Here is a 15,344-nt window from a genome sequence, read left to right on the forward strand (position 1 = left end):
TGAGCATCATGTTAAAGCAATGTGAAATATGACTTTTATGATTTGAAAATTTTAAACATTAATACTATTTTCCTTTACAAAGAATTTTATTATTTTTATTCATGATATTTAACAGATTGAACCAAAATTAGGAAAAGCGGAACAAAGTATTTGAGAAAGTGACATTTTCCAAGAATGTGCATATATAAGTGAAATACAAAATAGCAAAGACATTTTAAATCTACCACAAATTGCAAGAAGCATGGAAACATTTATTTTTAAATAGGAAAAAGCTGCACAACCTTCAACATGTGTTACTGAATCTAATCCTTTAAATATAAGAGGAAAATTTTTGATAGTATTACATTATTTGTATTCTTATTCAGCTCCTAAAGAACAAAAGCCAGTTGCTTGCATTTTTTATTAAGTAATTAAAAAGAAAGAGCAAAGAAAATGGAAACGCAACCATAAGAAAAGCTAAATTTGCGATGTGCCTAGAAAATAATAACATTTTTCTTCTACAAGGTTCTGAATAAACACTGGGTAATTAAACCTTCCAACACTCCCACAAATTGAGAAAGTATTAATGATGCTTTCACATGGGGAGGTAACCAGGCAGGACACTAAGTAAAATCTCCACATAAAAATAGGAGGTCATGTTAGGATTGGGGCTGGAATCAGATGTTCTTCAATAGGGATGCTCATCTCACATACTAGATGAGAGGCAGGCAACAATACAATACATTGTATTTTTAAAAATAAGTTTCTATTAGTTGCAATTAAATACAAAGATGAGTTAGAAATACTCTGCCTTCAAGAAGATTTCAAAATAATTAGCTGGTTTCTTTTAAAAAAAATAGAAAATAAAGAAAATATGTTTACTATACCACAATGAAAAGAAATGCAATGGAAATTCAAATTATGGAAGAGATGTTACAGGGAAGAAGAAAAGTCTGCAGTTTACTTCATATATCCAAATATGAATAATGTAAACATATATATAACTTATATATGTACGATACTATTTTCCACTATGCCTACACAGTCTCTGTCCACTAAAAACCATTCATAAGTACAGCACTTAAATTTTATTTAGGAAAAATTTTCAAAGTATACAGTGTATAGTAGAGATACATGTAAAGTAGAGATACATACATGTAAACTATGTCCCAAATCCAACCCCCACTGCTAGTTTCATTGGAACACAGCCACACCCATTTCTTTCTTTTTATTTTCTACCACTGAGTTGAGTAGCTGCCAGAGACCATATGGTCCGATGAGCTTTACAACATTTCCTATCTGGCAAAAGAAAAACTTTACTGACCCCTGATTTAGTTATTGATTTCTAGTGTATTTGGGCTGCATTAGTGTGTCTTTCTCATGGGTCATGTTTTTTTTTAAAGATTTTATTTTTTTCCTTTTTCTCCCCAAAGCTGCCCAGGACATAGTTGTACATTCTTAGTTGTGGGTCCTTCTAGTTGTGGTATGTGGGATGCCGCCTCAGCATGGCTTGATGAGCGGTGCCATAACCGTGCCCAGGATTTGAACTGGCGAAATCCTGGGCCTCCAAAGCAGAACCCGTGAACTTAACCACTCCGCCACAGGGCTGGCCCCCTCATGCATCTTGCTTCAGTTGTTGTAGGGGAATATGAGGTGGGCCCAAGTTTCTGAAATATAGGAACTTGGGATTAACCATTCTGATATTTGACATTTCCTCCATTGCATTATTTTGCTTCTTTTATTTGGGAACTATGCGAGTTTTCTAATTCTTCCCATTTTATTTAAGCTATCTCTCATTTTATTCAGTTTCCTATCTCTTCTCCCCTCTGTGACTTCCAATTTCTTCATCAATTCTGTTGTCAATTTCTGGGGGCTTTTCCCCCTTCTATTTCTTTCTATAGGTCATATCTCTCACTATCTCACCCTATCCTCCTGACTTCTTGTATTTATGTTTTGTGCTCTTCTTTCCTAGAGAAAATTAGTTTACTAAATTATATAATTGTGAAATATCTGTTTACAATTTTCAACTGCTCCATAGCAACATTATTCTTTTTTTTTGTGTTGTTTTTTTGATGAAGTTTAGCCTTGAGCTAACTACTGCCAGTCCTCCTCTTTTTTGCTGAGGAAGACTGGCTCTGAGCTAACATCAGTGCCCATCTTCCTCTACTTTAAATGTGGGACGGCTACCACAGCATGGCGTGCCAAGCAGCGCCATGTCCACACCCGGGATCTGAACTGGCAAACCCTGGGCTGCCAGGAAGTAGAACGTGCAAACTTAACCACTGCGCCACCAGGCCAGCCCCGCAACATTATTCTGATTATTCTTCACTTACCAATTACTTGTCACTGAGCTAGGTTTTCCATTTGTTCGATTCACGTAAGTTTTTCAAAGATAAAGTTGTTCATAATATTGCCTACTATCCTTTCATGACCATAAGATCTGTAGTGATGCTCCTTCATTCAGTATTGATATTGGTAATTTGTGTCTTCTGTTTTTCCTGATCAGTCTCACTAAAGGGTTATCAATTTTATTGATGTTTTCAAAGAACCAGCTTTTGTCTTAATTGATTTTCTCTCTTGTTTGTCTATTTTCTTTCACTGATTTCCATTCGTTATTTTCTTTCTTTTTCTTATTTTAAGTAAACGTGCTCCTCTATTTTAGATTCTTAAGGTGAAAGTTTTTAGATCTTTCTTCTTTTCAAATGTGAACATTTAGTGCTATAAATATCACTCTGTCTCTGCTTTGGCTGTATCCTAAATTTTTGACATGTGGGGGTTTTTTAATCATTCAGTTAAAAATCTGTTCTTTTTTCTCATGATTTCTGCTTGACCCATTTCCAAAGATTGCACAGATTATCCAGAGAGTTGGCTGTTATTGATTTCTAATTTAATTGCATTGTGGTTATAAAACATACTCTATTACTGAGACTTGCTTTATCACTCAACACATGATCAGTCTTGGTGAATGTCCTATGTGCACTTAAAAGTATGTGGATATAATATTCTATAAATATTAGTTGAGTCAAATTGATACAGTAGGGGCTGGCCCGGTGGCACAGTGGTTAAGTTCACACGTTCTGCTTTGGCGGCCTGGGGTTCGCTGGTTCAGATCCTGGGTGCAGACACGGCACAGCTTGGCAAGCTATGCTGCAGTAGGTGTCCCACATATAAAGCAGAAGAAGATGGGCACAGATGTTAGCTCAGGGCCAGTCTTCCTCAGCAAAAAGAGGAGGATTAGCAGCAGATGTTAGCTCAGGGCTAATCTTCCTCAAAAAAAAAAAAAATTTGATATAGTAGTTCACGTCTTCTATATTCTGACTGATTTTCTATCTCCTCGTTCTATCAGTTACTAAAAGAGGAGTGTTAATTAACTTTAATTGTTGACTTCTCTAATTTCCTTTCAGCTGTAATATTGTTTCATGTATTTTGAAAATTCATATACTTTGAAACACATATGTGAACGGTCATTTTTTTTTTAAAAAAGATTGAAGATATTCAAGAAAGAACATATTCTTGCCCATCATCACTCCTAAAGAAATAAATGTTAGGTGATCAGAACCATTACACATGAGTAGGTATTCTCTTGTAATATAGGTATAGGTAAGTTTGGAGGTAGAGAAGAAAGAATCTATGGCAATTCCAAAATAGATTGGATTAAAGTTCTAGTCAAGTAGGAGGCACGGTAATCTGCTGAATATAAAAGGGCTTAAATAAAGTTATGAATATTTGGAACAGCTAGTTTCCAATCCTTTGTTAGATCTATTTATTAAATACATACCTACTAATATGAGCTTTACCATCCAAATCTAAGTTTAACTTTTCTGATGTCTGCTAAGAAAAGTAAAATTTCTACTAAATAAAAGGAAAACAAAGTTCAAGAACAATCATTTGAGAATACAGCAAAATCTTCCAAGTCTCCAAGAAATTATCAAGTCTCATTTCCCAATAACATTAAGTACAAGTTTGTCAGCCTGTCAAATATATCTCCCAAATTAAGAATCCAGGTATCTGCTCTCCCCAATTAAGTAAATCAACAAACATCAATAAGAATTATGACATTTTAAAACCTCCCAACTGGTTTTAATTAGACTAAAGAGGTATAAGTGAAACAAGTTCTAATTACTTTTCTACATTACCTAACTTGAAGCAGTACATAACTATGCTGAGGTTATCATAACTAAAACCCTAACACACAGGAAACATTTTATTTTAAAGCTACTACAAGGACATAACTCCATCCAAAAATAATGCATGACAATTCATAATAATATACATATAAGACATTTGTAAATGACATTAATGATCCACATTATTAAAAAATTTCTGGGGCCGGGCACGTGGCCACATGGTTCAGTTCGTGCGCTCCAATTCAGCAGCCCAGGGTTTCACAGGTTCAGATCCTAGGCGCAGACCTGGCACCGCTCATCAGGCCATGTTGAGGCAGCATCCCACATGCCACAACAAGAAGGACTCACAACTAAATAAAATATACAACTATACACTAGGGGGATTTGGGGAGGAAAAGCAGGAAAAAAAAAAAAAAAGATTGGCATCATTGTTAGGTCAAGTGCCAATCTTAAGAAAAAAAAATTAAAAATGTAAAAAAAAAAAATTCTGGGGCCGGCCCCATGGCTGAGTGGTTGGGTTCATGAGCTCCATTTCGGCAGCCCAGGGTTTGCCAGTTTGGATCCTGGGCACAGACATGGCACCGCTCATCAAGCCATGCTGAGGCTGCATCCCTCATAGCACAACCAGAGGCACTCACAACAGAGTATACAACTATGTACTGAGGGGCTTTGGGGAGAAGCACGAAAAACAAAATTCCAACATTTCCAAAGACAATGACAATAGAATTTAAAACAAACAAACTGAGTTTATTCTAACAAACAAGGAAAGTAATTGTCTGCCAATCCTCACAATTTTTCATGTATTTTTTTAAATCATTTGGAGATGTTAAAACATTATTAATGTAGGAATACAAACAAAGGAACTAAACAAATCTAGTTAATATCATCTATATATTTCACAGATTTATAAGCCCTTTCACTCAAAAGAACTATGTAAGTTTCTGGAGGGCAGAGACTACATCTGGCTTATCGTTATAAGCTGAATGTAGCACTATTTGTTAAAAGAATCAAGTTAAGAACTAAGAAAAGAATTAATTCATCAATCTTAACTACTTGTTATCAATTAACTACTCTTTAAGATACTATAATGGCAAATACATGTCATTGATCATTTGTCCAAACGCCTAGAATGTACAACACCATGAGTGAAACCTAATATAAACTATGGACTTTGGGAGATGATAATGTGTCAATGTAGGTTCAAGTGTAACAAATGTACCCCTCTGGTGGTGGATATTGATAGTGGCGAAGGATATGCATGTATGGGGGAAGAGAGTAAATGGAAAACCTCTGTGGCTTTCACTCAACTTTGCTGTGAATCTAAAACTACTCTAAAAAATAAAGTCAATTTTAAAAAAAGAATTAAAGACTACTGGGCAAAATTCCATTTCTAAAAAAGATATGAAAATGCTTGACATTCTATCTTTTTCTGAATGTTACTTTTCTAATAAGTCCATGTCTGTGGCTGCTGAATAATCTATACTTTCATCAAGAGAATCATGACTATTGTGCATTTCATAAATACCAGCCATTATTATAAAGACTTTACATCTATTAACCCTTATGATGATCATAGGATATATGTAAAATTTTATAGAGAAAAGCTTCTCTATAAATACTTGACTCATTAAAAAATTTTTTTAATATTCAGCAATAAAATATGGGCAAATGCTTTTATCAAAAGCAAAGATTTCAAATGCTGAATATTTAATATCTTCAGTTGCTGATATTCATTTACTGATTGATTAGGAAAGTGATTTACATACATAAAAGAGAACAAAGATTGAAAGCTGCAAGCTTCCCTTCACTAAGCATCAGGTTTCCAAATACTCAAAGAGGAATCTAACAAACCTGCCTTTGGTATTCACAGAGTGGAAACAGTAATTAGTCATAACTATACTGTAACTGTTATACTAGTAGATTCTTTGAAAGTAATAATTCAGGATACTAAAATCTCACTGTGTAAATCCCTACGCCAAAAAAAAAATGAGTTCTTATTGACATAGCAGAAATGTTAATAAATTGTTCACAGTTTTAGAATTTTGGAAGATATATGAATTTAGTGAGTCTATGGAAATTTCTATTGTAACTTCTTTTTCATCACTTCCTTTTCATGGACAACATTTTCCTCCAAAATAAGGGAAACCATTGTCAGAGGGATGCAGAAGAACAGAGGCAAAAAAACAAGTTTAAAATGAAACTGTACTTAATGATTAAGAAATACATCATAAATAAAGTTCCCTATAAAACATATACAGTTGATCTTGAGTCATATTATAAGGAAACTTGGAATAGCAAAAGAATATACTAAGGAAAATTCACATGTTGTTTATGGTAGAAGCAATAACACTCCAACAAAACAAAGCCAAATGTTGCTTGGATTTATTTCCCTAAAAAGCAAGTTAATTTAGAACTGCTTATCTGCTGTGATAAACAAAATATATACAGAATCATTTTACATATCAACAGATATGTATAACCATGGTTTAACTGAAAAAGATGAGATACTTGAAATGAGAACATTAAAGTCTGGTTCAATTCAAAAACGATGTTAATTACACCAACTTCTGCCAAGCAAGCAGAGAAGCCAAATACACTACACTGTGGAAAAGCATACATGTTTTTATCACTCCAGTGTTATCCTAAAACCTTTATCAATGTGTATGAAGTTTGAGTATATGTATAAAATCAGTACAAAGTAACTTATTAAACATGTTAAAGAAAACAACAGATCATCACAGCATTTGAGACACACTGAGAAATGTAGGAAAGCTGAAGTTCACATTATATGAAATCTACTTCTCAAAGTCAAGGAATACCAAAATGGACCAGGAGCTGTTTTAGAAAAGGATATGTGTAAAAATCTATTACTTTTATTATTGCCCTTCTCAATAATTGAAATGACAACAGAAAATCTGCATATTTGCTTATTTTTTTAGAGGATAACTAAATATATATTCTCAATCAATTCTTCTAATTTGACTTATTAAAGTACAAGAAAATCATTATTTGTACACCATGGAGTACATCTGAAAGTTGAGATGAATAATTACATTCAGTTTACTAAATGTTTTTACATTCTGCAATGTGTGATAAAGCCACATCATTATCATTATCATTTCCTTTCCTGTGGTATCAGATTTAGAAAAAAAAAGCAGATGAGACTTTAAATACTTCTCTTTACATTCAAAAGTTACTTTATAGTGAAGTATAAATTAAACTGCAACAGCACCAAATGCCTAAAGATATACATATGGTTAAAGCATAAGTAGTTTTCTAGTTTTAACAGTTATTATTACCATAAAAGATTACTTTTCATAGTTGTTAGAAGAAAGATGTTTTTCTTATGTGGCTGCTCTTATGAAGGTAGGTGGAATAGGGAGGAAAATAATCAAGAGAAATCAAAGGACAAAGTAAAGGTATAAAATACATATATTACGTCCAATATGGAAATTCATAATATTGAAACAATAAATTACGAGTGAAAACGTATACTTGCCTTCCAAGTATTAAACAGTTTGTATAAACATATGTATTGAACAAAATAAAAATAAATTGTTTGTAACATAATTTTGAAACTGGTTATTCAAGGAAATAAACCTCATTCACAATTCACAAATAAAACTACTATATGAATAGTCACAGATGCAATGCGAAAGTATATCTATACAAAACGCAAAATATTAAGGTTATATTGAAGCAATCTGTAACCACAATTTAACTACACCAAGATGCGAATTTCTGACACAACCTTATAAGAAATTTAGATCGCACTATGAGGAATAAAAACTCTATTGCCAGGATCAAGAAAACCAATAACATATTACCTTTAAAAATTAAAGTTATTTCTATACACTACCTAAATAAAATACTGCCAAAATAAATTTCTACCCAAAAGAAACTATGAACTTATTTGCATTACAAAACAACAGTGTAATTAGTGCTCTTCAAGAATTATCTAAAAGATATTTAGCAAGATTGGTAAAGGGCTGGAGGTGGAGACACAAGTTAGCTCAGAAGTTCATATGACACAAGGGCAGACTAATGGAAGTTTGGAATGTCTTAGAATATGCAAAATGTAAGGTCAATTTATTTATCCTATATATAGTAAAGAAACACTTACTTTTACAGGCAAAAGATGAAAAGCAGGTGGTTCTCACAAAATGTATTCTTTTCATTTCAAAAATGTGTACAAGAAGCCAGAGATTTTGTGACAGATAAACGGAATGATGTAAAGTTTCAGAGAAATTAAAGGGAAATGTCTCTAAGGTTCTGGTCCCAGTCGGATGGAGAGCTAAAAATGGAAACTGGAATTTCCCATTTCTACTTCCAGGATTAAGCAATTTAATAGCTATCGGTTTGATACTACGAAAGTGGTTAGACTACATTTTGAAAAGCAGAGTTTAAGATCCAAATTCTCCTAAGAAATAGATAGAATGTTTCTTCTCACACAGCGAAAACAAGTTCTTTACATTTTGAACACAAATTTTAAAATAAAGGAAAAACTTAAAAAAAAAAAAAAAAAGCCTACCTCGGGCAAGCCTCACTTCACTGGATCTATGTCACATTGATTTATAACAGTTATTTCTTAAGGGGAAAAAAGCACACACAGATGCAAACAATTACTCTATTTTTGTAGGCAACAAGTGAGGTGGGTGGTAACTGAGAAATTTTTTAAAAATCCTGTCACAATATTCTGCTTTTTCTTAAGAAACCCTCCTCACACAACAAACGTTTGCCACATCAGAGAATTTCCAGGGCCCGAAGCAGCACTTTGATTCCAGACCGCTTCAGGCATTAGCAGGAGGTAATTAGGGTAAAAAGTTCAGCCACAGTTCCCTGTCTAGAGTCCTGCCAGAAATAAATTTCCTTTCTATTCACTGGTTTCTACTGTACCCTCCCTAAGAATCATATTGAAAACACATTTATCTTTGTAGAGTCTGTTCCTCTTCTAATTAACATTATAGTGTTTATAGTGTTTAATAATTTAAAACGGCCGGGATCGCACCAGTTTTGTCTTTAAGAGCGGAGGGCTGCATTATCATTTTTCCTATATCGCTTCTTCATTTGACAAGTGACTCACAGAAGTATGCAGTGCAGCTGTGTTCAACAAGCTCTCTGGTCATCATAAACTTATGTTTTATGTCCTTCTTTGAGAAAGGTGCATGGACAAAATGGACAGACAAAATGCATTCAGAATGCGTTCTTTGAAATTTTTCAAGGAAATGAAAAAGACTAATAAGAAAACAGCACTTAAAACAGGAAATGTTACATTAAAACATACAAATTTATTATATTTCATTGTTTCCACAGGGAGAAATATGAACTGCTACATTTAGATAAGTGGTAATACCTAAATATACCACACGTTCTAAGTCTAAGCACTTTTAAGTTTTCGAAAGGAAAAAAAAAAACTCCAAAGGGGCACTAAAGTACTGTCTCTTGCTCTGCATCCCTTTCTTCATTCCTCTTCACAAGCACATTCACCCACACCCACATCCACACCCAGAGGCTCCGATCAACATGCCAGTTATCTCACAATAACTGTTTTAACCTTCTTTGGATATTGTGTTTAGTAAAACAAGACGTTAATAAAACTATCGGAATGCCAAGAAGAGCCACTCATTAAAAAAATTGTTGCTAACAAAGGATAAAATCAGTTAACATTAAGATATAACACATTTAAAACACTTTTTTTTAAAAAAACAACAACAAAAATAAAATTTTGCCTCTACTATATTGGTCGTGACAACTACCTTATGGAGGCCAGAAAGTTTATTTTTTAAATAATAATAACCTGTTTATAAACATAAAAATACTTCAAATCATTGGTAATTTTTTCAAGTTTTTCAGCAAAGTCTAAGTCCAAAAAGGAGTTTTTCTATGTCTTTACAAATTCTCTTGAAGCACTAGATCCTCCACATCTTCAGGTAACTAACAGTTTTACAGGTAGAAAGAAACAAGAAAATTGTGGCCCTCTGCACCATCCTGCACAGAATACAGCATGAAAAAAATCAACAAATTTCCTCTAACATTTCACTTAGCATGACTTTCCCCACAAAGTAACCATCCAGGACTTCTTCCTATCTGTCCTTTTTCCACCTCCTGATCTGGATGGCACTGAGGATTTCTGCCACCTTTCAGGTTAGTTCTCCATGGACTTGTGCAACGACATGTTTTGTATCATTACATTTGGATTCACACTTCTCAAACAAAAGAAATGCTACTTAAAGGTGTTCAATAATTGGAATACTAGGAAGAAAAATTAATCAAAGGAATTTTTTTAAGTGACTGTAAACGGAGAAAAAACAAACCCAAGATTTCAAATCTCAATTGTCTAATGCAACCTTAGGAGCCCAAGGTATCATTAACATAGGAAATGACACACATTTACTATATTGTTCTAATTATATGATAACTCCACATACTGACACTAAATAAAGGTTCATGGAATAATAAAGTCCTAGCTTTTCATTGCATTTTCATAACAGGCTACCATATATAAGTGATATACCACTAAATGAAGAAATTTTCTATATAATATTCAAACCAAAAGAATAGAAATCTTTTCCTTTATGGTCAGCTCATATTACGCTCTGTTTAGAGTATATCTGCCTACCTTAAAGTCATGAACATATTTTCTTTATCTTCAAAATATTTTGTTGTTTTTTTAACACATGGACAAAGAGAAGAGATTAGTGGGTACCAGAGAGTAAGGGAGTGGGGGCTGGGCATAAGGGGTAAAGGGGCACATATATATGGTGACAGACAAATAATAATCTACACGTGAAATTTCACAATGTTATAAACTGTTATGACCTCAGTAAAATAATAAAAATAAATAGATAAATATATAAAATATTTTGTTTTTTTCTCTCACATTTAGGTCTATCATACATCTCAAGTTGATTTTTGCATGGCATGACATAGGAGACAAGTTTCTTCATTTTTCATATAAATATCTAAATGACCCAGAACCATATGTGAATCCCCTCTGTACTGTAGTGCCATCTTTATCATAAAAATACATGAATCTGTTTCTAGACTCTCTCTGTGTTCCACTAATCTAATGGTCTCTCCTTACACCAATGCAACCTATTTACTGTCACTTCATAAGTCCCTTTCAAGTGGAGTAACCCAACTAACTTTGTTCTTCAAAACTATCTTGGCTATTCTAGGACCTCTGTATTGATAACCATATACATTTTGGAATCAGCTTCATGACCTTAGGGTAAATAGTAAGTAAAAAGCACTAATCATAAAAGCACAGATAGGGAGCTCACATTAAAAGGACACCAACAGGGGCCAGCCTGGTGGCTCAGTGGTTAAGTGTGCACATTCCACTTCAGTGGCCCGGGGTTTGCCGGTTCGGATCCCGGGTGCGGACATGGCACCGCTTGGCAAGCCATGCTGTGGTAGGCATTCCACATACAAAGTAGAGGAAGATGGGCACGGATGTTAGCCCAGGGCCAGTCTTCCTCACCAAAAAGAGGAGGGTTGGCAGCGGATGTTAGCTCAGGGCTAATCTTCCTCAAAAAAAAATGAATAAAAATAAAAAAATAAAAGGACTCCAACAAATGAACAAGAAAAAGACATAACACAAAAGAAAACCATGCAAGAGACTTGGACAGGCATTTCAGAGAATATTGAAATAGTTAACAAACATATGGAAAAGTATTCAAATTCATTAGTTATCAGTAAAATGCAAATTTAAACCACATAAGATACCCATGCAAACCCACCAGAATGGCTAAACTGAGGACTATCAATGCCAAGTTTTCACAGGAAGCACTGCAACCTTATGTTCCACCTTATGGACTACTGGTAGGAAGGTAAACTGGTACAACACTTTAGAAAACTTCTTGGTAATATCTAACAAAGCATAACTTATCACCTAGCAATTCCACTCCTAGCTATAGAAATGTACACCAAAAAAATGTACTCACGTCCACAGGTGATGCTGATGTGAATCAGCACTATCACAGTAGCCCACACAGCAAGTTATCCAAAGAGCCATCAATAACATGTAACACTGCCCTGTCCAAAATTATCTAACCACCTTCTCTAGTATTTTTTACTTATCACTTATCACCATACTATAACATTTTACTTATTAGTTTCTCTATCCACACTAGAACGCCAGCTCAATCAGTGCATAAATTTTTGTCTCCTTATATCCGAGTGTCTCAGCCTCGGCCCTAATGACATTATAAGCTGGATAATTCTTTGCTGTCGGTGGCTGACTAGTCTATACATTATAGGATGTTTAGCAGTATCCTTGACTCTACCCACTAGATACCACTGGCACCTTCCCACCCCAAGTTGTGACAACCAAATTTGTCCCCAGGCACTGTCAAGTGTCCCCTGTGAGTCAAAATCACCCCTCCCTTCTCCCCCTCAGTTAAAAACAACCGCCTTGGATTGATTATTGCTGAATTCCCGGGTACTATCAGAGTAGCTGAAATGTAGTAGATACCCATAAATATTTCTTGAAAGAATCTAAACTTCCTTCTTAAAATACGGAGGGGGTGGGGGCAGTTAAAGCATTTCCTTGAGATGGCAGCATAGGTAATCTATAGCAAAAACTTTTAAATCATACACACAGGGCATAATTTATCCACTGGCAAGCAAGGAATCCTTACATTGCACTGAAGAACGTCATAGTTTACTGTCAATTATACTGACATAGTCTTTGATTACGATACATTTAAGTCTGAGTTAAAGCAAATTACCTTTCTCAAATCCCACTACTTTGATTCAAGAAAGTCAACAAGTAACACAATTAGTGAGATTTAGCAAGATTTTATTCTGGCTAAATACCATATAGCTGCAACAAACACAATATTTTCCCCTGAAAATTGTAGAATAATACTTGATTTGGAAACTGTCATGGTTCTCCATAATGAATTACTTAATTTTCATCATCAATTTTGTTTTTAGGATAATCACAACACTACAGTGATCTCTTTTCAAGGCTTATTCACTATGCATACGCCCTGTTCCATCAGAAATAAAGTAAGCATGCCTGTATGGAATTCCACAAAGTCAGAGTCTATGCAGATGTTCTTTTCCTTTTGGTTTTCCTTTAATTTGCAAATCTTGTAATCTAAGCCTGAAGTTGACTGAACCAACATTTAAACCGGTATAGTAATATCAGCCAAAAACTCAATCTGTTTTCTATTTATATGTCAAGACTGCATCCTTTTGGTGGCTGAAAAAACTGTTGTTTTGAAATGATTATACAGAGAAACTGCAAGCACTTTAGTAGTTTTATGAACTGATTCTACATGGAAAGTTTTACTTTCTAAAGGCCTTTAAGACATACAGCAGAAGAAAATACAACTTTGAATTCAACTCCCACCTTTATGTTTTTAACTATATACTAAAGTTACCTTTAACTACATGACAGCAAAGTATCTCCCAAAAAAAGACCTCACTGATACTCAGTCTTATTACAGAGAAATGTGCTTCTACTGAGCACCGGGGGGGCAGAAGGGATGCATTATAAAGGGGCATGAGAAAACTATTGTGGGTGATGGATATGCTCATTATCTTGATTGGAGTGATGGTTTCATGGGTACATACATATGTCAAAATGTATCATACTGTACACTTTAAATATGTGCAGTTTGCCATGTTTCAATTATACCTCAATAAGATATAAATATATAAATATAACATGAGCTTCTTTGGGGAATATAAGCAAATTACCATTTTCCAATGAAAGTAAAGGGCCCCCTATTCATTAGAGATACAACTAGATACAGTACTGGGCTAGGACGTGAAGCACAAGCACTGGGTAACTTGGGTCCAGCCACATTTCTCCAACAGTCATACAGGCAAAGCTTTCAAAAAGCATGTTTTATATACATATTTTTTTATAAATATATGTTTATGTATATATTTGTTCTTCATATATATATATATATATATATATATATATATATGAAAAGAAGTTCCTGGTGAAGAGTGTTCCCTGGCTACCCTTCATATCTTTCTGGCCTAAATAATATGAGGTGTGCCTAATATGGGTCTGACACTGTACTAAATACTTGCAAACATTCCCTTATCTAATCTTCACAAGAACTGAGAACAGTAGCTGTATATGGGCACCACTTGCCAAATAAGAAAGTGTTCAATAATTTACTCTAGTTCATACAGCCAATAACTCATATCTAGGTCTATACAACTCCAAAATCTTTGTTCTTTCCATTATTCTATACTTCTTTCCATGGTTTCAGGAGTCTCAATGAATATTACAGAGTACCAACCTTAGGCTAAAAGCATATAGCAAGAAAATTATAGAACACAAAATGAAAACCAGATCCATTAAACATAAACATCACAATAGATAGAGTTCCTGTTGTAGAAATCCTACAAAAGGCCCCAAATCATCCAGAACATCATAATGTCAAGATTGTTTTGAAGGCTTCTTTCTTCAACTATACATAACAGACTACTATCCTCTGGCGATCTTTCCTTACGTCAGGTTTCCAGGAACTCCTGTAAAATTTCCTGGCTAATAGCTCAGGAAAGATGAATCTATAGATCTAAACATGTAACAAGAAATTGTGATGGCTTTCCACACACGGGTATTCAGAAAGAGTCCAAATGTATACCTGTAGCCCAAAGCAGGGTTAGAGCAACACAGTTCAATGAAAAGACAAATTAAGCTGGGGCAGGCCCCATGCCTAGTGGTTAAATTCAGTGCACTCCACTTTGGAGGCCTGAATTCAGTTCCCAGGTGCGGACCTACACCACCGGGCAGTAGCCATGCTGTGGCAGCAACCCATATACAAAATAGAGGAAGACTGGCACAGACATTAGCTCAGGGCCAATCTTGCTCACAGAAAAAGAGGAAAATTGGCAACAGATATTAGCTCAAGAGACTCTTCCTCAGCAAAAAAAAAAAAAAAAAAAAGATAAAGTGAGCTATACGTGTAATTTTAAATTTTCTAGTAGTCACATTAACAAAAGTAGAAATAAACAGTTGTAATTAATTTATATATATTTTTTGGTGAGGAAGATTGGCCCTGAGCTAACATCTGATCTGTGGCAATCTTTCTCTGTTTTGTATGTGGGATGCCACCACAGCACAGTATGATGAGCAGTGCGTAAGTACACACTTGGGGCCCAAACCCACAAAAGTTTCTGGGCTGCCAAAGTGGAGCGCACGAACTTAACCACTGCAACACCAGGCGTGTCTCTTAATATATTTTAACATAACATATCCACAAC

At 34.7% G+C, this 15,344-nt stretch overlaps 1 protein-coding gene across 21 annotated transcripts in view; it reads right to left on the reverse strand.

Moving 5' to 3' along the window:
* The window catches only part of BCAS3 (BCAS3 microtubule associated cell migration factor), a 576,498-nt gene that overhangs the window by 449,691 nt on the left and 111,463 nt on the right, over positions 1-15,344 (reverse strand). For 4 of the 21 annotated variants that reach the window (XM_070227544.1, XM_023652953.2, XM_070227547.1 and 1 more), the window contains exon 1: positions 8,230-8,365. The exons of 16 other annotated variants lie outside the window; for them this stretch is intronic. The gene's annotated coding sequence lies outside the window, so the exon portion shown is untranslated. Of the gene's footprint in view, positions 1-8,229; positions 8,395-15,344 lie in introns of those variants that run through there. One more of the 21 variants, XM_070227549.1, reaches the window with a different exon arrangement.

Source organism: Equus caballus, chromosome 11, assembly GCF_041296265.1.
Source record: "Equus caballus isolate H_3958 breed thoroughbred chromosome 11, TB-T2T, whole genome shotgun sequence".
Taxonomy (NCBI): domain Eukaryota; kingdom Metazoa; phylum Chordata; class Mammalia; order Perissodactyla; family Equidae; genus Equus; species Equus caballus.